Raw genomic sequence first — 26022 nt, 5'->3', positions numbered from 1 at the left:
AATTTCTCAAAACCTTCAAATACTGAGCTGCGAAAGTCTTACTGTGCTTTACACTCTGATTACAATACACATCGGATCCTTGTTTCATAGTGATGTACATTTAATAGGCAAATATTCTACTCTTTCTTATCATTATATGTATAGTTTATGAGAAAAAATGAGAGAACATGGCATTACAGAACGCACGAAAGTGCGCTATTGACCAGGGTTGCCAGCTATCTGCCATGAAAATACTGGATGCCTTGTAGGTGACTGGGCACGGGTGATAGGTGGAGTCATACAACTGCCCCTACACTGTACCCTTGGCTTACCATAAATATTTATCACAACAGAGCAGTGACGATATCCCCTTGGATAACACACAAATAAAGGATTTTTCATCTTTGGCAATGTTTTACACCACATGATTGTCAGTTAAAAACATACAAAACAGGTTTTTAACTAGGATTACCACCTGTCTGGGAATGATGACCTGCACAGTTTGTGAATGACCCGGACGCTCTTGGTTTCCATTTGTGTGTCCGGTTTTGAAGCTGAGTCAGGCCTGGACATGCAAATGTCCAGGTTTGGCGGGAAACAGCCACAGCTAAAAAGGTGACTGTGCATTTGCAATATATTGCACAGCCGCTAGCAGGGGGTGTCAATCAGCCCGATCGTATTCGACTGCGTTGATTTCTGTCCGCTGCCTCAGAGCAGTCAGGCAAGTTATGGAGCAGCTGCTGTGAGATAGAGAGTGTTTGAGAGTGTGAATATCTATGTGCTAGTTTTTGTTAACGTGCTATTATACATAGGGGCCAGTTTATTAACGGCCGTATTGCCCCCAATGCATCTGTTTCCGCTGCTCCTTAACTCGTACGCCACCTTCGAGGCGACATACGGCGATCAGGCTGATCACATACAATTGGGTTGATTGACACCCCCTGCTAGCGGGCAATTTGCAGAGAATCTGCAGGGGGCGGCATTGCACAAGCAGTTCACCCTAACTGCTTGTGCAATGATAAATGCCGACAGTGTATGCTGTCGGCATTTATCGATGTGTGGCAGACATGATCACTACAGCGGATCACAATGGTAAATCTACCCCATAGTGTGTAATCTGCAAAAAAATGTTGCTGTGCTGCGCACGGCGCAAGAATGTTCAGGTTTGTCCTGAACTTAACATGTCAACCCTAGTTTTAACACCTCCCGTGACTGCCAGTAACACATAATACACTCTATACAGTCAATCCCTAAGATCCAAAATCAATTAACTATTTATCTTTCTGCTACCCCATGCACACACATTTTGCTCCAATAATCACTGCCACCACTAACCCAATTGAACCCTTTTTGCTCTGAGCCATTTCTCGCACCTAAATTATAGAACTTTTTTTTGTGCGTTGCCTACATAAAGCATATATTGTTTAGCAGATGATAAGCTTTCAGATAAAAAAAAAAACACTTTTAGTTTGCAGACATAACCAAAAAAGGGTTACAAATAATATTGCAACTTGGTCCAGGTGCGATCAGGGAAAGTGTGTTGCATATGGCTGCAAATGATATGCACAGTAAAAGGCATCACTATAGCAGTAATAACTAGAGGTATTTTAGGTATACTGCAAATATGGTTCTATTACAATATGAAATGAATTGCTAGAGCAAGGGGTGATCATTTAAAAGAGAGGGAATTCCTCTTTCAAATTAGGGGAACAATTACAATCCTGTACAAAAACGTATCCTTACAATCTATTGGGATTTTTATATATAAATTATTTTATAGATTTTTCTAAATGATTATATGAAAGAAAAGCCTCGTACCTGTTCCCAGTAGTCCATAGCGAAACCGTGTAACTATTGCAAGTTATGTGGCAGAGCTCTGCTATATTCAAAGTACTATCCTTCTTGCCAGAACAGATCCTAAGAGTCCTCTCCCATCAGGTCAGCGTACTGTTCCAAAAATCCTTATTGTGTAGATTTTCCTGTCTCGTGATGTGTCAATATGGGGCAAGCTAGAGACATAATTGCTGAATATTACACTGGTGTTATAAACAATATGGAATAGAATATCTAATATACATAAAGCTTTGAGACAATTAAAGGGACAAAACTTTTATTTCATGATTTGGATAGAACATACAATTTTAAACAACTTTCCTATTTACTTATATTATCAAATTTGTTTAACTCTCTTGGTATCCTTTGATATAGGATCAGAAGTGAACTACTGGGAATACAATGGGTGAGCCAGTGAGAAGAGGCATACATGTGCATCCGCCAATCAGCATGTAGCTCCCAGAAGTGCATTGCTCCTCTTGAGCCCACCCAGGTATTTTTTTCAACAAAGGATACCAAGAGAACAAAACAAATAAAACAATAGAAGTAAAATGGAAAGTTGTTCAAAACTGTATGCTCTACCTTAATCTTGAAATAAACATTTTGGGGTTCATTCCCCTTTAACTAATTTAGAGGAATGTATATATATATATATATATATATATATATATATATATATATATATATATATATATATATATACAACCCCAATTTAATGTATTTTTGAAAATATACACTCATTTCAAATCTGACTGCAACACACTCCAGTGTTGGGACAGGAGCAATTTAGGACTAATAGTGATGTGACAAGTTGAAATAAGAAGGTGATGTGAAACAGGTGAGGCAATCGTATAATCATAGTATATAAGGAGCCTCGAAAAAAGGCCTAGTCCTTCAAGAGCAAGGATGGGTCAAGGCTCGGCAATCTGTCAACAGATGCGTCAGTGAATAATCCAACGCTTTAAGAACAACATTCCCCAAAGACAAACCGGTAGGATTTGGGCATTTCACCTTCTACAGTGCACAATATAATTAAACGATTCATAAAATACGGTCAGATGTCGATGCATAAAGGGCAAGGCCGAAAACCACTTCAGAATGCGCGTGATCTCTGATCCCTCAGAAATCACTGTCTAAAAAACCGCCATGAGTCTGTAATGGATATTCTGACATTAGAATTAAGAAAACTTTGGCAAACCTTTCTCAGTCAACACCATTCACCACTGCATCCACAATTGCAAGTTAAGGCTTTACTATGCAAATCAGAAGCTATACATCAACACTGTCCAGAAACACCCCCAACTTCTCTGGCCTGGACAGAAGCACAGTGGAATCATGTTTTGTGGTCCGACAAGTCAACATTTCAAATAGTTTTTGGAAAAACAGATGCCGTGTTCTCCTGGCCAAAGAGGAAAAGGACAATCCAAGCTGTTATCAGCATCAGGTAAAAAAAACAGTGTTTGTCTTGGTATGGGGGGTGTCAGTGCCCATGGGTAACTTACACATCTGTGAGGGCACCATTAATGCAGAAAATATGAATACATTATGGAGCAATACATGCTGACATCCAGACGTCATCTTTTCCATGGACGTCCCTGCATTTTCCAGCAGGACAATGCCAAACCACATTCTGCCCGGATTACAAGCGAATGGTTGCGTAAGCAGAGAGTCTAGGTGCTAGCATGGCCTGCCTGCAGTCCTGACCTGTCTCCGATTGAGAATGTGTGGTGCATTATGAAGCGCAAAATAAGGCAACAAAAGTTGCGCAACTGAAGAAATGCATAATGGATGATTGGGGGAAAATTCTGTTTGCTAAACTTAACCAACTGATGTCTTCAGTGCCCAAACACTTAAGAAGCGTTAAAAGAAAAGGTGATGTTACACAGTGGTAAACAGTCAAATGTCCAAACTTTTTTGGAGTGTGTTGCAGTCATCAGATTTGAAATGAGTGTATATTCTCAAAAATACATTAAATTCACAAAGTAAAACATTCAATAATGTGTTAATAATTTGATTTTAATATAGTACAGGGTGAATTGAATTTTCAAATGACTTTTAGTTGTTTTTTTTTGCATTTTCCATACTGTCCCAACTTTTTCGGAATTGGGGTTGTATATCAAGTTAAGCAATAAACCTGTGACATATTTTAAATTGCAACTATTGGACCTATTGAATGATGGTTTGTCAGTTGAACATATAGATCAAAATACATTTGATTATTTGTATGTACAAAACACTGTTATACCTATTTTTGTATGCTACAAAAGGTACATAAGTTATTAAATCAAGTAAAGGGTAGGCCGATTGTTTCTGGAATAGGTTATTGTTATTTGTTATTGTTATTTGTTAAATAGGTTATTGTTATTTGTTATTTGTAGAGTATTATGGAAGAGTTCAAATGGAAAACGATTATTGTTAATTGTGTGTTGATGTTTTCAAATAATACAACATGAGTAATAATTGGCATTCAATAACAGTATGCAACATCAAGATAAGAGAGTGAGAACAGTTTTAATTTTCAATTTTAATTTTCATGTGTGATGTTCTATTCAAGTGCACTCTTTAGTTTCTGATCTAGAAATAAAAATTACTTACAACAGTCTTTTTCACAATGAGCGGTTTTTACATATCTATGTAGATACAGTTGGTAGGTAGGTTATGGGCTCATAAAAAGGAGAAATTGGCTTTATAGACAGAAAAATTCCGGATATCCAATTGAACAGTCTATATTATAAACGGGAAATCTTTTCTTACCCGTAATCAGTCCACGAAAACAGTTTGGAGGGGGGTAAGTCAGAAAAATCTCCCCTCCAAACTGTTTTCGTGGACTGATTATGGGTTTGGGGGGGGTAAGTCAGAAAAATCTCCCCTCCAAACTGTTTTCGTGGACTGATTACGGGTAAGAAAAGATTTCCCGTTTATAATATAGACTGTTCAATTGGATATCCGGAATTTTTCTGTCTATAAAGCCAATTTCTCCTTTTTAAATGTGGTGGCAACCCTAATTTTAACTTTGATGTTACACGGAGACGTCCGTTTTTAGCAATTATAAGATTTGTTTGCACTTGTTTATAACAGATTAAATTTTAAGCAGAGCCTAATTCCTTATTCATTGTGCATTTATTATCATCACCACTACATACAATCCGAATGTTCTGATACTTAGTTATTAACTGTAGATAATTTGTGTTTTAAATCCCACATTACACTATTTAAGTATTTGAATCTGTATTTATAGATTTAATATTTATAATTTTATTAATCAATGAAGAGATTGTTCTCCTTCGCCTAATTTTATCTTATAGCACTTTCTAACACCATACACAGTCTTGAATAACAGACTGTTTTTTGTAAATATTTGATCAGAGGATCATTTCATTTTATATTTTGAGTAATCCATAGAGGCATATGCTAATAGACATATACCTGTCTGGTTTTATGACTACACTTATTCACTTTATAATACATTTCAGATAAACAATTATCGATTAAACCTCACTTATTTGAAGTATTTAAATTTTCTGCACTTTATTAATATTTTCACATTTTTTTGCACATACACTTGGCACTTTATTAATACCATCAGATAATCGCTTTTAGCTTTCTAGCGCTCCTGATTAATTTAACTATTTTTGTCAACATTTTTCCCACTCAGTTGGCTGTCTCAAGGGGGTGGACAGGAAGTCCCAGGATTTTAGGACATTTTTTTATCTAAAAAATTCAAATTTCAATAAAGGTGACAGGAAAAATGGGTTTGAAAGTGAGTTACTGAGAATATCTTTTCAATACGAAATAGGTTTCTTATATTCTTAATTCCAGACCCCAATCAATCTGAAGGATAAGAGTCTAAGAGAGCATGAAGTAACCCTGGGATAGAGTGGATCGGTAACGGATCTAGAGCTATCCTATTAACGTGACAAATTTTGTCCCAAAATTTAAGGTTAGACGAGATGTAGTTTCGGGATATTTCAGAATCTCTTGTATGTTTCGGGATCCATATAAGATCTTTGAGATAGACCCTCTGGGGAAGCGAGGGTTGTTCAATCTCAGACCAGTTACGGTTAGGTGAAACTTTACCCCAAGCCAAGATGTGAGCTAGATGAGAAGCTTTATGGTAGGCAGCTAATTGAGAGAATTGAGAGAATCTTCATTGCCATTCTGGGGTGTTTGTGTATGTTGATGTTTTTTCTTTATAGTCTTCAATTGGTCTCAGGTAAAACTATACTTTTTATAAAACTAAAGATAAAGAGCTAGATTTCAAGTGAAGCTCTAATTTATTGAATGCCTGCAACCGGACAAATTTGCCTGTTTGCAGGCACACGGTAATTAACTAGCCATTACAAGCATATTGGAGCCGATGGAAGCGTGCTTTCATGAACTCAATGTTCCATGCAATGTTCGCATTGCACCTCACTTGTAATACCAGTGCACATTAGTGTGCAAAAAATATTGCTTTAGCGAAAGCGATATTTTGCGCTCCACTTGTAATCTGGTCATAAGTGCACTAGGAAGCAGATTGATACAACACCCTAAAATATTTTACACATTGAAATATTTAATGGATTATAAAAAGTATATACTAAATTCCACCGGTGGAATATATAGAGCATATATAGTCAAACCATTTATAGCAAGAGATTCATAAAATATGTTGCTTGAAGGGACAGTATACAACAACTGCATGTAACAGACACTACTGTAAAGAATAATATGGACAGATACTGATATAAAAATCCAGTATAAAACCTTTTAAAAACTTACTTAGAAGCTTTCAGTTTAGCTCTGCTGGTGAGGTTATGCTGGGACACCCAGTAAAAAGGGCTGAGAAAGGAGAAAGAGCAGATCCGCCCCTGCATATGAAAAGAACCATTACACAAACAGGAACAAGAAGGAATCTGTAGACTTGAGTCTACATCTGATCCTTTGGCGCTTGGTTAGGAGTTTAAAAATCAGCATAATTTTATTAAAAAATAATCAAAAGTATGTGTTGTTACAAAAACACTCCCAGAAAAGCTATATAAATGGATAATTACATAACATTTAATGCAAAGGGAAATCTAGTGTACAATGTCCCCAATAGTCATTTGGTTCACAGTCACTTCCAATATTATATATTAGCAAGAAGCCCTCTTGGGAACCAAATAATGTAGTATAAGCCAGTAGTAATAAACATTAAAAAAAACTGTTATATTAGTTAGCAATATATTGTCATATAGTGACCTCCGTAGCTCTCATAGTTGTTCAGTTTCTAGCAAAAATGCAAAGGATCCTTTTCCACTTTGTAATGTGGCTCCAAATACTGAATACTGCCGTTAGAGTAGACGGCATTTTACTGCCTCCAACCTGACCTCTGTGCTGCACTGAACCAACGCCACAGTCATGTGTCACCTGCAGCCAATCAGTGTTCCAGTTGAGTCTATGGGGTTGGCTTTATATCGCTGTGGTTGTAAGAGCTTTTAAATATTCAACATAAACTTTGTATCCTCTTTTATGTTAAAAACAGTCTATGCAGCAGGTATTAGAGCGCACAAAACATCCTGCTTAGGATCGACCCTTTCAAAGTAGAATTTGCAATCTTAGTTTAACATCTACGCAGCTAATATACTTTTTGTCACACAAAACATAATTTAGTACAGATTTTCAGAACTATATTGTAAGGGTGACAGAGTTTCTATTGACCCACAATTTTTTTTTAATGTTTGAGGACACTTTTTCTCTCCAGAAATGTGGCACCGCCATGGGGGCCACGTTTGCCAACCTGTTTATGGGTTGGTGGGAGGTGGTCCACATTTATGGAAATATACAGTGGGTATTAAAAAGAATCACCCCCTTGAAAATAATCACATTTTGTTGCTTTGCAGCCTGAAATAAAGACAGACACAGTTTTTGTTTATCCAGTTGTAATTACTCAGTGCAACTTATAACATCCAGGTGAAATATGAACACCAACATGTCAGGCAAAAATAAAGATAATTCAAAAACAGAATCACTGAGTTGGAAAAAAGATTACCCCTCCTAAAATACTTAACTTCAGGTGTAGCTAATCACCTTCTCAACGGCACACACATTTGACCTTCAACTGTAATCAGCTGTGGGCATATTGATTAGCTCAGCATGAAAAGAGCTTTCCTGGAGTATCTCAGTCCCTGGTAGTGCAACTGAAGCACACAATCAACTATGGGTGGCAAGGTACTGTCAAAAGATCTCAGAGTTAAAGTTGTGGACCGGCACAAGTCAGGAGATGGATACAAGAAAATATCAAAGGCTTTATCAATGCCTAGAAGCACAGTGGAGTCTATTATAAAGAAGTGGAAGGTATTTGGTACTACACAGACCCTCTCTGGATCAGGACGTTGCTCCAAACTAAATGAAAGAGCCAGGAGGAAACTGGTCAGAGAGGCTACCAAGAGGCCCACAGCAACTTTGAAGAAGTTGCAGGAATTTATGGCAAAGAGTTTTCATTTTGTGCATGTGAAAACAATATCACAAAGTATCCACAAATGTGGCTTGTATGGGAGGGTTGCAAGAAAAAAGCCACTCCTCAAGAAAGGCCACATGAAGTCATAACTGAGCTTTGCCATAACTCACCTAGGAGATTCTGAGGCCACATGGAAAAAGGTGTTATGGTCAGATGAGACTAAAATTTAATTATTTGGCCTCAACACCAAACAATATGTCTGGAGGCAATCCAATACATCTCACCATACACATAACACCATACATACAGTAAAGCATGGAGGTGGTAATATCCTGTTATGGGGGTGTTTCACTGCAGCAGGAACTGGAGCACTTGTCAGGATAGAAGGAATAATGGATGGGGCAAAATGCTGTCAAATTCTTGAGGAAATCTGCTGCCCTCTGCCAGTAAGTTGTCAATGGGAAGAAGGTTTATCTTCCAACATGACAATGACCCAAAGCACATAGAAAAAATGACCACACAGTAGTTGAAGGAGAAAAAGGTGAATGTCCTTGCATGGCCTAGTCAGAGCTTAGACTTAAACCCTATTGAATATCTGTGTCATGGCTTGAAGACTGCAGTCCACAAACGATCACCAAATGTAACGGAGCTGGAGCAGTTCTGCAAAGAAGAGTGGACAAATATTGCACAGTCTAGATGTGCAAAGTTAGTAGAGACGTATCCCAACAGACTAAAGGCTGTAATTAAAGCAAAAGGTGGTTCAACAAAACTGACACAAGGGGGTGATTATTTTTATTTACCATACCCATTGTAAATGTCTATAAGAATCATATTTGCTTATACCATAGTTTTATAGATCATTTACTATTAATATGGATGGGGGGTGAAGAATCATGCCATGATTTTTTTATGTTATATTAATGATAACTGATTTGGTATACATTTTACCCATGCATTTCAACATCAAAAGATTGAACTCTGATTGGTGATAGTATATTGGGGTGAGTGTTTTCCACCATCTATGGAAAACCTACTTTAGGTAACTTCCTGTTACATGGCTAAATCAGTAATCCTAAACATGTCCTTTTTGCTATAGCTAAGGGACAAATTATAAGGATTAAAAGAAAGTGTAGAGATAATAAAGATTATGAAAATCAGAGCCAGGATTTAATTGCACGACTATTAAATCTTGGCTATTCTAAGAATGAATAAAGAAGGCTAAAAAACAACTTATATTTTGCAAAACCATAGGCATAAAAAAACCCAGTCTTTTTAGGAATTACATTTGTAACACAATATTGTCAATTTTGTAAAATAATTAAGAAGTGTTTTTCAATAAAGGCTGCTGATGAACGTCTATAACATGTAGTGCAACAGGTAAGTCAGTTTTTATATAGAAGGGGAGTCATTCTGGATAAATTATTATCACCTAGTAAACTGAGACATCCTAATAATACCAGGAACTCCTGTCTTGAGACAAGAGGCACGTTTCACATGTGTGAACTGTAGATAATCATATGTAGTATATTTGATCAGCTGTACACAGTCTTATCTACAGTATATTGGTTGCACTAATAAGGAGGTAAAATAGACAAATAGGTAACACCTCTTGGTTATCAAAATACTTGATCAATGTTCGGAATTAGCTACATATTTTATTGTAGAACATTCTTGTAAAACAGAAATATTCAAATTGTCTGTTTCAACCTTTTGACCTCCCACATGCCTAAAATAATCCAGCAAATGATGTTGAAAATATTGATATTGATTTGATACTGGGTAATACATATATTTATATATATATATATATATATATATATATATATATATATATATATATATATATATATATATATATATATATATATATGTATTATTATTATCAGTTATTTGTAGAGCACCAACAGATTCCACAGCGCTATAAACATAGCCATGGTATGCAAGGTAACATTTATAGGGGTCAAATGGGTAGAGGGCCCTGCCGAGAGCTGCACTGTTGTAGTCAGACAGCTGGGCTCATAGGCATACATGCTATGGGGGTTCAAGGGGATAACAAAGGAGGAGAGGAACTAAGTTTAGGAAAGGTTAATATAGGTTGTATGCATCCCTGAACAGTAGAGTCTTTAGGGAGTGCTTGAAACTTTCAAAACTTAGGGAGAGTCTTGTGGAGTGAGGCAGAGAGTTCCACAAGATAGAGGCCAGTCTGGAGAAGTACTGTAGATGGGAATGTGAAGAACAAGAGAGGAGGAGAGAAGGACATTGTGAGCAGAGCAATGGGGGCGGGAGGGAGAGTATCTGGAGACAAGGTCTGAAATATAGAGGGGAACAGTTCAGTTAAGGTCCTTGTAAGTCAGAGTCAGAATTGTGTGTTTAATTCTGGAGGCAAAAAGAAGCCAGTGAAGGAATTAGCAGAGAAGTGCAGCAGCTGAAAGCAACGTGTAAGGAAGATGAGCCTGGCAGAGGCATTTATTATGGATTGCAAAGGAGCTAGACAGCAGGTAGGAAAGGATAAGAGAGTAGATTAAAATATTAGTTGTGTCATGATTAAGGAAATGTTGAATTTTAGAGATGTTTTTTAAGGTGGAAGGGGCAGGAATTGGCTAAAGACTGAATGTGAGGAGTAAAAGAAAGATCTGAGTCAAGTCTGACACCAAGACATCTGTGACAGTTATAGAATAAGGGAGTGGAGATTTTGGAAGAAGGGTGGGAAAATAAGGAGTGATTTAAGAGGTAGATTTGGGTGTCATCAGCATACAAATGATATTGAAAACTCTAGGACTGTATTGATTAACCTAATGATGACATGTAGATTGAGAAGAGAAGGGGACCAAGGGCAGAGCCTTGCGGTATCCTGACAGAAAGTGGTAAAGGGGAAGATGATGCACCAGAGAAGGCTACACTAAAGGTAAAGTTAGACAGGTAGGAAGAGAACCACGAAAGGGCTGTGTCGCAAATTCTGAAAGAGTGGAGATGAAGATGCATCTTTTGGCAGATTGGTGAGCTTCGACCAATCCTTGCTCTTGAAGGACTAGGCCTTTTTTGGAGGCTCCTTATATACTATGGTTACGCGATTGCCTCACCTGTTTCCCATCACCTCCTTATTTCAACTTGTCCCATCGCTATTAGTCCTAAACTGCCCTTGTCCCAACTTTTTTGGAACATTTTGCAGTCATCAGATTTGAGTGTATATTTTAAAAAATACATTAAATTCACAAAGTAAAACATCAAATAATGTGTTAATAATGTGTTTTCAATATAGTACAGGGTGAATTGAATTTTCAAATTACTCTTTTTTTTTGCAGTTTCCATACTGTCCCAACTTTTTCGGAATTGACGTTAAATATATATATATATATATATATATATATATATATATATATATATATATATATATATATATATATATATATATATATATATATAGAGAGAGAGAGAGAGAGAGAGAGAGAGAGAGAGAGAGAGATAATACACTTTACACTTTAAATAAAAAAACATGATTGAAGCATACAAATTGGAAGATCTATATACAGTATATCTATAAAAGGCAGGAGAGTGCGCATTTATTTTTTATACATTCACTCTATCAACCTTTTCAATTCCCCACCCTACAAAATCCATGGCTTTTTAGATATTAATATAGTTTTCTAAATCATCATGAAATATACTTATCAAAAATTCTATTTCTGAAATGTAATGTAGTTCATTTATCATCTCATCTAATTTTGGGTAATGTAGACATTTTCTTTCATGCTGCTATAGTTTTCCCAGCAGTTATTAATGTACTCAAGTAACATCTCATATTGGTTTCAAACAAACATTTTACTATAATTAAACAAGACATCAGCACAACTTGTATTACTTTTCTAAGTAAAGGTTCTTCAGCAAACTTAAAAATGTATTATAAGGCTGCTGTATTAGTGGAATATTCTGACACATTGGAAAAAAAACAAACCCTATGTTGAGTTTTCGTGCACACTTATAGCAATCATCAAATCGCAAAATTTATAGGGACAAATAATTTAGATGAGCCTCATGGTTTCTTTTTTATAGTTAAATAATTTGTATTTCATTTTCATAAAACAATTACCGCTAGATTACAAGCAAACGTTTTTGCGCAAGCGATATTGTCTTTTTGCAAGCCATTTTTATTGCGCTGATATTTCAAGCTGAGCAAAATCGCAGTTGCGCTTCAATCCTTACCGTTATCTCAGAGCTGTGGTTAACTGTTTTCTGAAACTAAAAAGTTGCACAAAGCACATAAAAAATAAGATACACTATAAAAACGCTGTCTAATAAAAAATATTTAAAAAAAAAATATTGCACAAAAAAGTTATAAGGGCTCAAAGATATGAGATCTTGGGTGTTAGAAAAAAAAAGCTGCCAAAGTACTTTAACATAGAGATACATCCATATACATTGCTAAATATATATTTGTATGTATATAGATATGTTTATATTTGTGTACATATGTATTTCACGGCGACACCCGCCTGACCACGCCCCTCGCAACGCCCGGTCACACCCCTCACGGCGCCCGGTCACACCCCCATCGCAACGCTCCCGTCGGCCACGCTCACTGACACTCCGCTTCAGCCTTGCTCTGTGCTGAGTGCTGAGTGTCAGGATCTAAACGGCCAGGTATGTTTGTCACGTGCAGTCTCTACTGCGCATGACTGCATCTGACAAACATACTTGGCCATTTATTATATAGGATATATGTATTTATGAATTTATATGTGTACATATGTATTTATGTATTTATATGTGTACATATGTATTTATGTATTTATATGTGTATATATGTATTTACAGACATATATACATATAGAAACATATAAACATATATGTACACACATATAGACAGTGCATTAAAGCCCTTTGCCAATTGCCATTAAGTAGATGAAAACACGATAAAACATATTTATGCAATATTCATATTTAATAAAGAGTTTAACTATGTATTTACTGTAAATATGTTACATTTGCTAATGCCATTATGCTATGTTGTTTGAGTGATGCACATGCACGGGAAAATGTAAGTTAGGATTTTTAAAAATGTAAGTCAGGATGTTTAACTGTGTATTTACTATAATTAAATATTATACATTTCATAGCAGAATATATTTTATGCATTATGATATATATATATATCAGTATATATCTATACTATATATAATCATGTATGTATGTATGTATATATATATATATTTATATATATATATATATATATATATATATATATATATATACACAGTATATACAATATATATATATATATATATATATATATATATATATTCATTAAAATTATGGGGGGAGATAAAAAACTGAAATTAAAATACTCCATGTCTCAAAATTAAATCAATGTAAATATTTGCATAGGAAATTAGCACATCTAGGCAAGTATCCCCGCTTGCTTTTCCCCAACAATTCTTAATATACAATGTTACCAATGCACAAGAGAATTGTGGGTAAGATATGTAAATTAGATATGCAAATTCTCTGTTGTTTTGCTTCAAAATACTGTTTTGACACAGCGATCCTTTTAACAGGATTATGACATCAAAGTATTGTATATTAAGAATTTTGGGGGAAAAGCAAGCGGGGAAATTTGCCTAGATGTGCTAATTTCCTATGCAAATATTTACATTGATTTACATATATATATATATATATATATATATATATATATATATATATATATATATATATATATATATATATATATATATATATATATATATATATATATAAACACATATTTAAATATCTCTTTAAGAATAAATAGAACATATTCTGCTATGTGCAGAACATTGGATTATGAAATATGCAATATTATTTTCTTATGTTGCGCTTTTAAATAACCACGATTGAGCTTGTGCGACTTGTGGGTCGGCTACATTGAAGTCTAGGGGGAATGTAAGTTTTGCGACTTCTCAAAGTCTGTTACTGTGATTTTGCATACAAGAGAGCACAAACTTTTTACTTTCAATTTGCAATATAAGTGCAAAAAATGTACTTCTAGCAGTGTTAACGTTTGAACGCGAGCATAAACTCCTGCTCCACTCGTTATATAGCCCTAAAATAGGTTGAACTTGCAGGGAAATCATATCTCCTTATTTTATCACTTTCTGTACACACATATGCTTCCCAATTCTTTAAATGATGTTCAGGTGATATTTTCTAGTCAGCTTTTTACAGCTATGCTGCATCACTTTCATGTGCCTCAACATCTGGGTATCATGTCCCTTTAAATTTAGCATTCAATTTATGCAATATTCAAAATTGAAAAATTCAAATCAATAATTATCTATTGTGTATCAATTTACTAAATTCCCTACCACATGAACTATTGAACTTCTGAATAGGATTTGTTAAATCGGTTGTTAAATTTCGAATGTGGATATTCAATCTAATTATCAACATTCAAAAGTAAGAAAATCGAAAAAAACATTTTTTTAATGAATTATAAGGGATTTTCGTCCACAGGGCTATTCATTCGACTAAATGAATTGTACTTTCGAAACATTCACCCATCCCTAGTGCCAGCAAATTCCTCACAGCTCCATAGTTAAATCTAGGCCCTTATGTTTGTGGAGATAGTTGAATAAATAAAACCTGAAACAACCTCAATCACTTATAAGGACCATGAAACTAAAGTTACGCAAACCATCGTACTTCTACAATATGTGATAATAAAATAGTGCACATTTAATTAGTTTATCTCCATCTTCTGCTGAGCATGTTTAATCCTGTTTATGTCAAGTTCAATAATAATGTATGTTTTTTTTAATCTGATTACAAAAAGATTTTTTAATTCCCAGTCCCACCAAATGTTTCCAGTAATCTTCTGGCATTTTTTTCTCTTTTTTCTCTGCATAAACATACTTAGAATTGGTCGTGCTCTGCTGGACAAGGCTCACAGTCTTATCTGATTGGAAGCACTTCTCAAAGAAAGCACAAAGCCTGAATAATCATTCTTGGCAATGTCATTTAGTACAAATACACCCTCATTAAACCAGTAAAATAGGGTTATTAATCAATTACTAATTCCACATGTATGTAAATGTCACCAACACTTAGAGAAAAAGAAGGAAACCTTCATCGCCACAATATTATTTTTATCTACTACGTTGCTTCAATTCTGTCACTCTGACTCATAAAACCTGTCTTGAGCCTTTACAGAATGCAGCAAGATGTATTTTTTTATAATCTTTAGTTGAGGTTGAGATAGTCTTATTACAGGGGTTTCCCATAAACATGAATGGATATACAACTTCTGCTTTTATACTGTTTAAGTGTAGTGTTATTATCCCTAAATATCTATGATTAAAGGGACATAAAACAGCATATCCCTTTAATTTAAGCTGATAAGCGCAGGCATCTTCCTCTTGTATAAACATATTTTGTGTATTCTGTTTTTAGTATCTGTTTTTTACCATAAATCAGGATACCTCTACTTATGTACCCAACACTATATCTGGTGGTGCTTTACAAATAAATATTAATAAATAATAATAATAATACTATAATAATGTATTTAAAATAAAGATTATCATTGGGATCAAATGCAACCATTGTTTGCACTTTTATTATTTCCTCTGCTGAGAACAATTACAGACAAATATGCACTTTTTATTGTTGCAGGAATTAGATAGATCACACTATTTAGAGCAACTCTACTCTTTCCTCAAACCCAAAACGTCTGTTCTCCACATTCAATACTCTTCTCCGCCCACCCCCACCTCCCACCACAACTTTTCTCTCAGCCCATGATTTTGCCAGCTGCTTCAACAACAAAATCAACTCCATCAGAAATGACATCATCTCTCAACAGACTACCGGTCTCCCTCCCCCTCAAAAGCTCACAATCATCCAAAACCCACGTAGCCATAAATTTAGCTCTTTTGCCCCTGTTACAGAGGATGAAGTTTCTGCCCTTATACTATCCTATCACCTCACTACCTGTCCCCTCGACCCCATTCCCTAACAACTACTCCCCTCCCTCTCTTCTACCCTTACCCCTATACTCACACACATCTTCAACCTCTCCCTCAGCACTGGTATAGTTCCCACATCTCTTAAGCATGCATTAGTCACACCTATCCTCATAAAACCTTCTCTCGATCCAGCCTCCCCATCCAACTACCGTCCTATTTCCCTACTACCTCTTTCCTCAAAGCTTCTTGAAAAGCTAGTGGGGCCTAGTTATCAAGCCGTCAACCTCAAATACGCTGCGTATTCCGCAGCGTATTTGTGGCGAGGCTGATACGCCTTAGTTATCAAAGGCTCGAGACCGGCAAAAGTAGAATTTTGTGACGTAAGCTTCGATCCGCCGGACTCAGTCCGACACAGATCGATTCTTACGTCACTCCAGATGTTCCGCACACAAGTGCGGCACATTCTCACTACTTTTGCTAGCTATCAAAAAACTAGCAGGTACGCTCGGCACTTTTACGGCCCAGCGTACCTGGTTTTCAAAGCGCCAGCCTGGAGGCGGCGGATCCCATAGGAATCAATGGGAGTCTGACCATAGCGAAAGTACAAGTTCGCTGCTGACAGACATCCCATTGATTTCTATGGGAGCTGTCTACACCGAACACCCTAACATGTACCCCGAGTCTAAACACCACTAATCTGACCCCCCCTACACCGCCGCAACTAAATAAAGTTATTACCCCCTAAACCGCCGCTCCCGGAGCCCACCGCAAGCTACTCTATACATATTAACCCCTAAACCGCCGCTCCCGGAGCCCACCGCAACTATAATAAATGTATTAACCCCTAAACCGCCGCTCCCTGAACCCGCCGCAACCTATATTAAATGTATTAACCCCTATCCTGCCCCCCCTACACCGTCGCCACCTATAATACATTTATTAACCCCTAATCTGCCCCCCCTACACCGTCGCAACCTATAATAAATTTATTAACCCCTATCCTGCCCCCCACTACGCCGCCGCCACTGTAATAAAATTATTAACCCCTAAACCTAACCCTAACCCTAACGCCCCCTAACTTAAATATTAATTAAATAAATCTAAATAAATTAACTCTTATTAACTAAATGAATCCTATTTAAAACTAAATACTTACCTTTAAAATAAACCCTAATATAGCTACAATATAAATAATAATTATATTCTAGCTATTTTAGGATTTATTTTTATTTTACAGGTACCTTTCAATTTATTTTAACCATGTACAATAGCTATTAAATAGTTATTAACTATTTAATAGCTTACCTAGCTAAAATAAAGAGAAATGTACCTGTGAAATAAATCCTAACCTAAGTTACAATTACACCTAACACTACACTATACTTTAATAAATTATTCCTATTTAAAAATAAATACTTACCTGTAAAATAAACCCTAAGATAGCTACAATGTAATTAATAATTATATTATAGCTATCTTAGGATTTATATTTATTTTACAGGTAACTTTGTATTTATTTTAGCTAGTTAGAATAGTTATTAAATAGTTATTAACTATTTAATAACTACCTAGCTAAAAGAAATACAAAATTACCTGTAAAATAAATCCTAACTTAAGTTACAATTAAACCTAATACTACACTATCATTAAATTAACTAAATAAACTACCTACAAATAACTACAATGAAATACAATTACATAAACTAACTAAAGTACAAAAAATAAAAAAAGCTAAGTTACAAAAAATAAAAAATTAAGTTACAAACATGTTAAAAATATTACAACAATTTTAAGCTACTTACACCTAATCTAAGCCCCCTAATAAAATAACAAACCCCCCCAAAATAAAAAAAATCCCTACCCTATTCTAAATTACATACATTTCAAAGCTCTTTTACCTTACCAGCCCTTAAAAGGGCCATTTGTGGGGGCATGCCCCAAAAAGTTCAGCTCTTTTGCCTGTAAAATAAAAATACAACCCCCCCCCCAACATTAAAACCCACCACCCACATACCCCTAATCTAACCCAAACCCCCCTTACAAAAACCTAACACTAATCCCCTGAAGATCATCCTACCTTGAGTCGTCTTCACTCAGCCGAGCCACCGATGGAACTGAAGAGGACATCCGGAGCGGAAGAAGTTAATCCTCCAAACGGCGCTGAAGAAATCTTCCATCCGATGAAGTCATCATCCAGGCGGCGCTGAAGAAGTCTTCGATCCGGCCGATGTCATCTTCAAAGAGGCGCTGAAGAGGTCTTCTATCCGGGCGAAGTCATCTTCCAAGCCGGGTCTTGAATCTTCCTTCCGCCGACGCGGAACCACCTTCTTCACCGACGGACTACGACGAATGACGGCTCCTTTAAGGGACGTCATCCAAGATGGCGTCCCCTCAATTCCGATTGGCTGATAGGATTCTATCAGCCAATCGGAATTAAGGTAGGAAAATCTGATTGGCTGATGGAATCAGCCAATCAGATTCAAGTTCAATCCGATTGGCTGATCCAATCAGCCAATCAGATTGAGCTCGCATTCTATTGGCTGATCGGAACAGCCAATAGAATGCGAGCTCAATCTGATTGGCTGATTCCATCAGCCAATCAGATTTTCCTACCTTAATTCCGATTGGCTGATAGAATCCTATCAGCCAATCGGAATTGAGGGGACGCCATCTTGGATGACGTCCCTTAAAGGAGCCGTCATTCGTCGTAGTCCGTCGGTGAAGAAGGTGGTTCCGCGTCGGCGGAAGGAAGATTCAAGACCCGGCTTGGAAGATGACTTCGCCCGGATAGAAGACCTCTTCAGCGCCTCTTTGAAGATGACATCGGCCGGATCGAAGACTTCTTCAGCGCCGCCTGGATGATGACTTCATCGGATGGAAGATTTCTTCAGCGCCGCTTGGAGGATTAACTTCTTCCGCTCCGGATGTCCTCTTCAGTTCCATCGGTGGCTCGGCTGAGTGAAGACGACTCAAGGTAGGATGATCTTCAGGGGATTAGTGTTAGGTTTTTGTAAGGGGGGTTTGGGTTAGATTAGGGGTATGTGGGTGGTGGGTTTTAATGTTGGGGGGGTTGTATTTTTATTTTACAGGCAAAAGAGCTGAACTTTTTGGGGCATGCCCCCACAAATGGCCCTTTTAAGGGCTGGTAAGGTAAAAGAGCTTTGAAATTTATGTAATTTAGAATAGGGTAGGGATTTTTTTTATTTTGGGGGGGTTTGTTATTTTATTAGGGGGCTTAGATTAGGTGTAAGTAGCTTAAAATTGTTGTAATATTTTTAACATGTTTGTAACTTAATTTTTTATTTTTTGTAACTTAGCTTTTTTTATTTTTTGTACTTTAGTTAGTTTATGTAATTGTATTTCATTGTAGTTCTTTGTAGGTAGTTTATTTAGTTAATTTAATGATAGTGTAGTATTAGGTTTAATTGTAACTTAAGTTAGGATTTATTTTACAGGTAATTTTATATTTCTTTTAGCTAGGTAGTTATTAAATAGTTAATAACTATTTAATAACTATTCTAACTAGCTAAAATAAATACAAAGTTACCTGTAAAATAAATATAAATCCTAAGATAGCTAGAATATAATTATTAATTACATTGTAGCTATCTTAGGGTTTATTTTACAGGTAAGTATTTAGTTTAAATAGGAATAATTTATTAAAGTATAGTGTAGTGTTAGGTGTAATTGTAACTTAGGTTAGGATTTATTTCACAGGTACATTTCTCTTTATTTTAGCTAGGTAAGCTATTAAATAGTTAATAACTATTTAATAGTTATTGTACATGGTTAAAATAAATTGAAAGGTACCTGTAAAATAAAAATAAATCCTAAGATAGCTAGAATATAATTATTATTTATATTGTAGCTATATTAGGGTTTATTTTAAAGGTAAGTATTTAGTTTTAAATAGGATTCATTTAGTTAATAAGAGTTAATTTATTTAGATTTATTTAATTAATATTTAAGTTAGGGGGGCGTTATGGTTAGGGTTAGACTTAGGTTTAGGGGTTAATCATTTTATTACAGTGGCAGCGGCGTAGTGGGGGGCAGGATAGGGGTTAATACATTTATTATAGGTTGCGGCGGGTTCATGGAGCGGCGGTTTAGGGGTTAAACTATTTATTTAGTTGCGGAGAGGTGCGGGATCAGCAGGATAGGGGTTAATAATTTTATAATAGAGGGCGACGGTATAGGGGGGGCAGGATAGGGGTTACTAGGTATAATGTAGGTGGCAGCGGTGTCCGGGAGCGGCGGTTTAGGGGTTAATACATTTATCAGAGTTGCGGCAGGGTCTAGGAGCGGCGGTTTAGGGGTTAGTAACTTTATTGAGTTGCGGGGGGCTCCGGGGGCGCCGGTATAGGGGGTAGAACAGTGCAGTTTAGTGTGAGTGCTTAGTGACAGGCTAGCAATAAAGCTGGGAAAAAGCCGAAGGGCAGCGAGATCGGATGAGTGATAACTGTCACAGTCCGCTGCTCATCGCCCCGCGGCTTTTTGACAGCTTTATTTGATAACTTAGGCGTATTTTTTCAGGTCCGCGGCGGCGAAGGTAGGCGAGCTTAGGCGGACGTATTGGGCCGGCGAAGCCAGAAAAGTAGACGGCTTGATAACTAGCCCCCAGTATATGCACGTCTATCCCATTTCCTTACACTAAACTCCCTCCTTTACCCACTGCAATATGGATTTTGCCCCCTTCACTCAACAGAGACAGCAATTGTTAAGGTTACCAACGACCTACTTACAGCAAAATCAAAAGGCCACTTCTCTCTACTTATCCTCCTTGATCTGTCTGCAGCCTTTGATACTGTCGACCACCCTCTTTTGCTCCACACCCTCCAATCCTTCGGCATCTGTGACACAGCTCTCGCTTGGTTCTCTTCCTATCTGTCTAACCTACTTTTAGTGTAGCCTTCTCTGGGGCATCCTCTGCCCCGTTACATCTTTCTATTGGGGTACCGCAAGGCTCTGTCCTCAGTCCCCTTCTCTTCAAAAATCTACACGTCCTCACTAGGTTCCTTAATAAAGTCCCACGGGTTTCATTATCATGTGTATGCTGATGATACCCAAATCTACCTCTCTGCACCTGAACTACCTCCTTCCTTGCTAACCGTGTCACTAACTGTCTCTCTCATATCTCATCTTGGATGTCCTCTCACTACCTCAAGCTAAATCTCTCTGAGCTCCTTATTTCCCCCCTTCTTCCAAAATCTCCACCCCCATGTCTCTATAACTGTTGATAACTCCATAATTACCCCAACCTCACATGCCTGATGTCTTAGGGTCACACTGGACTCAGATCTTCCTTTCACTCCTCACATTCAGTCCTTGGCTAAAGCCTGCCGCTTCCTCCTTAAAAAACATCGCTAAAATTAGACATTTCCTTACACAAGACACAACAAAGATTTTAATCCACTGTCTCATCCTTTCCAGCCTCGACTACTGCAACTCTATCCTCTCTGGTCTCCCTAGCTGCCGCCTAGCTCCTTTGCAATCCATAATGAATGCCTCTGCCAGGCTCATCTTCCTTGCACGTCGCTCTTCATCTGCCGCACCTCTCTGCCAATCCCTTCACTGGCTTCCTCTTGCCTCCAGGATTAAACACAAAATTCTCATTCTGTCAGGGTTTTTTCCCTGTTGTGTTTGCCATTTGCTGCTGGCAGCCATTTTACTCACCTCTCTTCCTGACTATGGTGCATTGTGGGGGATGCTGCTCATTTCCTGCACTTCCTTTTATGGCCAGCCTGGTGTGCATCATCCATGTGAGACAGGATGCAGTCTCAGAATTGTGATGTCATCACTTATTATTTAAAGGGCCTCTGTTCAGTATGCTTTGCCTTTGCGTTGTCTCAGACCTGTTTTTGAAAGTTCCTGTGTATTACCTGGCTGCCTGACGTCCTTCCTGGTTCCTGATCCCTGGCTTGTTCCTGACTCTGCTGTTTTCCTTGTTCCTAATTCCGGCTCGTCTGACTATTCGCTTTGGCTCCTGACTCGGCTCGTCTGACTACCAGCTCTGGTTTTGACTCCTAGCTTGTTATTTGACTTGTGGACTTTTTATTGTTGGCACCCTAACATTACACAAAGGCCATGAATCCTGATGCTGCTAATTATCCACCTTTACCTGCCATCATTTCCAGGATGGATGTACAGGATCACCACTTGGATCAATTTGCACTAGCCCTGCAAACCCTGCTGACTCGCACTGCACATTTGGACCAAAGTGTCCCGCAAGTTATGGCTGATCCTGTTTCCGCTGCTGCACCTATGCCTACCAGGAGCATGTCCGGTTCTGCACCTCTACCTCAGCGATATGGAAGCGATCCTATTCAGTGCAGAGGGTTTTTGAACCAGGTGGGCATTTACTTTGAGATGTTACCTCAGGCGTTTCCCTCTGACAGAGCTAAGGTGGTATTTCTCATCTCGTTACTGTCTGACACAGCTCTTGCCTGGGCTAATCCCTTGTGGGAGACTAATAAACCTGTGATTTCAAATTAACCTGAATTTGTGGCCTCCTTTTGAAGGATATTTGATGTTCTGGCTCGCTCCTCCTCTGCTGCTAAAAGACCCATGTCCATTCAGCAAGGTACAAAATCTGTTGCTCAGTATGCTATTGAGTTCCATAAGCTTGCCGCAGAGGTAGGTTGGAACAATGAAGCCCTTGTTGCCGCCTTCTTTCATGGGCTCTCTGATGAGATTGAAGACAAAGTTGCTGCCAGAGATTTACCAGAGGATCTCGAGGCATTGGTGTCTTTTTTGATCCTAATTGACATCAGACTCAGAGAGAGGTCCTCTTTCAAGGAGCCCTTGCGGAAGCCTCCTGTTCCGTTGTCTCCTACATGTTCGTTCCCACCCATGCCTCCCTCTCCTCTCATGCCTCCTGGTCCCGAGTCACCAGGTACTGCTGAGCTGATGCAGTTGGGATTCACGCGTCTCTCCGCGGCCGAGAGGGCCTTTAGGAGGAGGGAGGGGCTCTGCCTCTATTGTGGGTTACAGAGCCACCTTTTGAAGTCTTGTCCTACACAGTCGGGAAACACTCACACCTAAGGTCCTGTCGGGGGCAGACCTTGGTTGGTTTATCCTCGTCCCCGGAACTGCTTAAGGAGAAACCTTTGGTCATGGTTGTCCTTTCCTGGGTGGACTCCTCCATAGTGACTCCGGTGCTGCGGGCTATTTCATTGACAGTGCTTTTGTATCAAAGCACTCCATTCCTGTTTTGCCTCGGTCCGTTTCGCTTGCTATTGAGGCCATTGATGGCAGGCCCCTTCAGCCCGCACTCGTTACTCACGAAACTGCTCCGTTGTCCATGGCTGTTGGGGCTCTCCATTTTGAAACCCTCCAGTTCCAGGTGATAAACTCTCCGCATTTTTCGGTTGTTCTGGGTTATCCCTGGCTCCAAAAGCACAATCCCAGTCTTGACTGGTGCAGGTCCAAAATTTTGTCGGGGTCCCCGCAATGTATTTCCACTTGTGTTCGGAAACCAGTTAAAGTCTTGTGCACTTCTTCGGTATCTCAATTGCCAGAGGAGTACAGAGAGTTCCTAGACATGTTTGACAAGGTGCGTGCCGGTACGTTGCCTCCTCACCGGTCTTACGATGATTGTGCCATAGACCTGCAACACGGAGCCATTCCTCCTCGGGGCCGGGTGTACCCTTTGTCTGTTGCAGAGAAATGTGCTATGGAGGAGTATTTTGACGATGCTCTGTCATGGGGGATCATCCGCAAATCCTGCTCTCCTGCAAGGGCTGGCTTCTTCTTTGTGAAGAAAAAGGGTGGCGAGTTAAGACCTTGTATCGATTATAGGGGTCTTAATCGTCTTACCATTAAGAATGCATACCCTATTCCGCTCATTACGGAACTCTTTGACCGCCTCAAGGGAGCTACGGTCCTTACTAAACATGATTTGAGAGGAGCGTACAATCTCGTTAGGATTAAGGAGGGCCACGAATGGAAAACAGCATTTAACACCAGAAGCGGGCATTATGAGTATCTTGTAATGTCCTTTGGCCTATGTAATGCTCCTGCTGTTTTTCAGGAATTTATTAATGATGTCCTATGAGATATGTTGCAACAGTGTGTTGTGGTGTACTTAGACGACATCCTCATATACTCACCCACACTTGAGGCTCATCGTTCTGATGTTACACGGGTTCTTCAGAGACTACGTGAGAATGGCCTGTTTTTTATACTCGAGAAATGTGAGTTCCATTAGACTCAAGTAACCTTCTTAGGTTATGTTATCTCCGTTGCAGGGTTCTCCATGGATCCTGACAAGTTATCTGCAGTTCTGCAGTGGCCTCGCCCAGTTGGTCTTCGGTCTATTCAACGTTTTTTGGGGTTCGCCAATTACTATAGTAAGTTTATTAAAAACTTTTCTTCCTTGGTCAAGCCTATCACAGACATGATCCATAAAGAGAATGATCCACTCCATTGGTCACCTACTGCCATTAAGGCCTTTGATAGTCTTAAGACTGCCTTTGCTGCCACTCCAGTTCTGGTCATCCTAACCCTGTCCTGCCTTTCGTTCTTGAGGTCGATGCGTCTGAGACTGGAGTAGGTGCCCTCTTGTCTCAACATCCTACGCCTGACGGTTCCTTGCATCTGTGTGGTTTCTTCTCTAAGAAATTGTCTCCAGCGGAGTGCAACTATGAAATTGGCGACAGGTAATTACTGGCCATAATTTTGGCACTCAAGGAATGGAGGCATTTTCTCGAGGGTACTAGCGTGCCAGTGCTCATTCTTACTGACCACAAGAATTTAACTTATCTATCTGAAGCAAAACGTTTGTTGCCCCGACAGGCAAGATGGGTGCTATTTTTGTCTCAGTTTAATTATGTGGTCTCCTACCTGCCTGGTAGTAAGAATATTAGGGCTGATGCCCTCTCTCGACAATTTTTGCCTCTGTCCAAGGAGGAGTCTGTACCTCCTCCTGTTATACCTCCTGGCCATATTTTTGCTACCATACGTACTAATTTGACTTCTCCCTTGGGGGAGGAGATTCTGGCTGCACAAACCAATGCACCTCCTGAGAAATCTAGTGGTAAGTGTTTTGTTCCTGAGAATCTTCGAACTAAACTTTTGCACACTTAAACTTTTGCTGCCTACCACTCAGAAGCTTTCTTCAATTTTTGCCTGGAAGGTCTTCCGTTTCCATGGGTTACCCAAGGGGTAACTGGGGTAGCCAATTTGTCTCCAGATTTTGGCATTCCTTTTGTGCTCAAATGGGGATCCAGCTTTCCTTCTCCTTGGCATATCACCCTCAATCCAATGGGGCTGCGGAACGGTCTAATCAAGCTCTGGAACAGTTCCTCCGTTGCTATGTCTCAGATCACCACAATAATTGGTCTGAACTGTTACCTTGGGCAGAGTTTGCTCATAATAGTGCTATTAATGCTTCCTCCAAGTTATCCCCGTTCATGGCGAATTATGGGTTTCAACCATCCTTGTTGCCCGATTCATTCATGTCTCAGGGTATTCCGGCTTTCGGGGAGCATCTCCGGCAACTCCGTTCCATGTGGGTGCAGATTCAGGATTGCCTTCATTGTACTATGCAGTGCCAAAAGTTCCAGGCTGATCGTAGGCATCTGCCCGCACCTTCCTAACAGGTTGGTGAGAGAGTTTGGCTGTCCTCCCGCAGCTTGAACCTTCATGTGTCTTCCAATAAATTGGCTCCCTGTTATGTTGGTCCTTTTCGAATACTCCAATGGGTTAATCCTGTGGCCTACGCTCTTGACCTTCCTGCTGCTATGCGCATCTCCAATGTTTTTCATGTCTCCCTCTTGAAACCATTGGTTTGTAATTGGTTTACCACTGTGTTGCCTCGTCCCCGTCCTATCTTTGTTGACAACCATGAGGAGT

Source organism: Bombina bombina, chromosome 3 (genome assembly GCF_027579735.1).
Source record: "Bombina bombina isolate aBomBom1 chromosome 3, aBomBom1.pri, whole genome shotgun sequence".
In the NCBI taxonomy this organism is placed as follows: domain Eukaryota; kingdom Metazoa; phylum Chordata; class Amphibia; order Anura; family Bombinatoridae; genus Bombina; species Bombina bombina.
Note: the sequence above shows the minus strand (reverse complement) of the source record.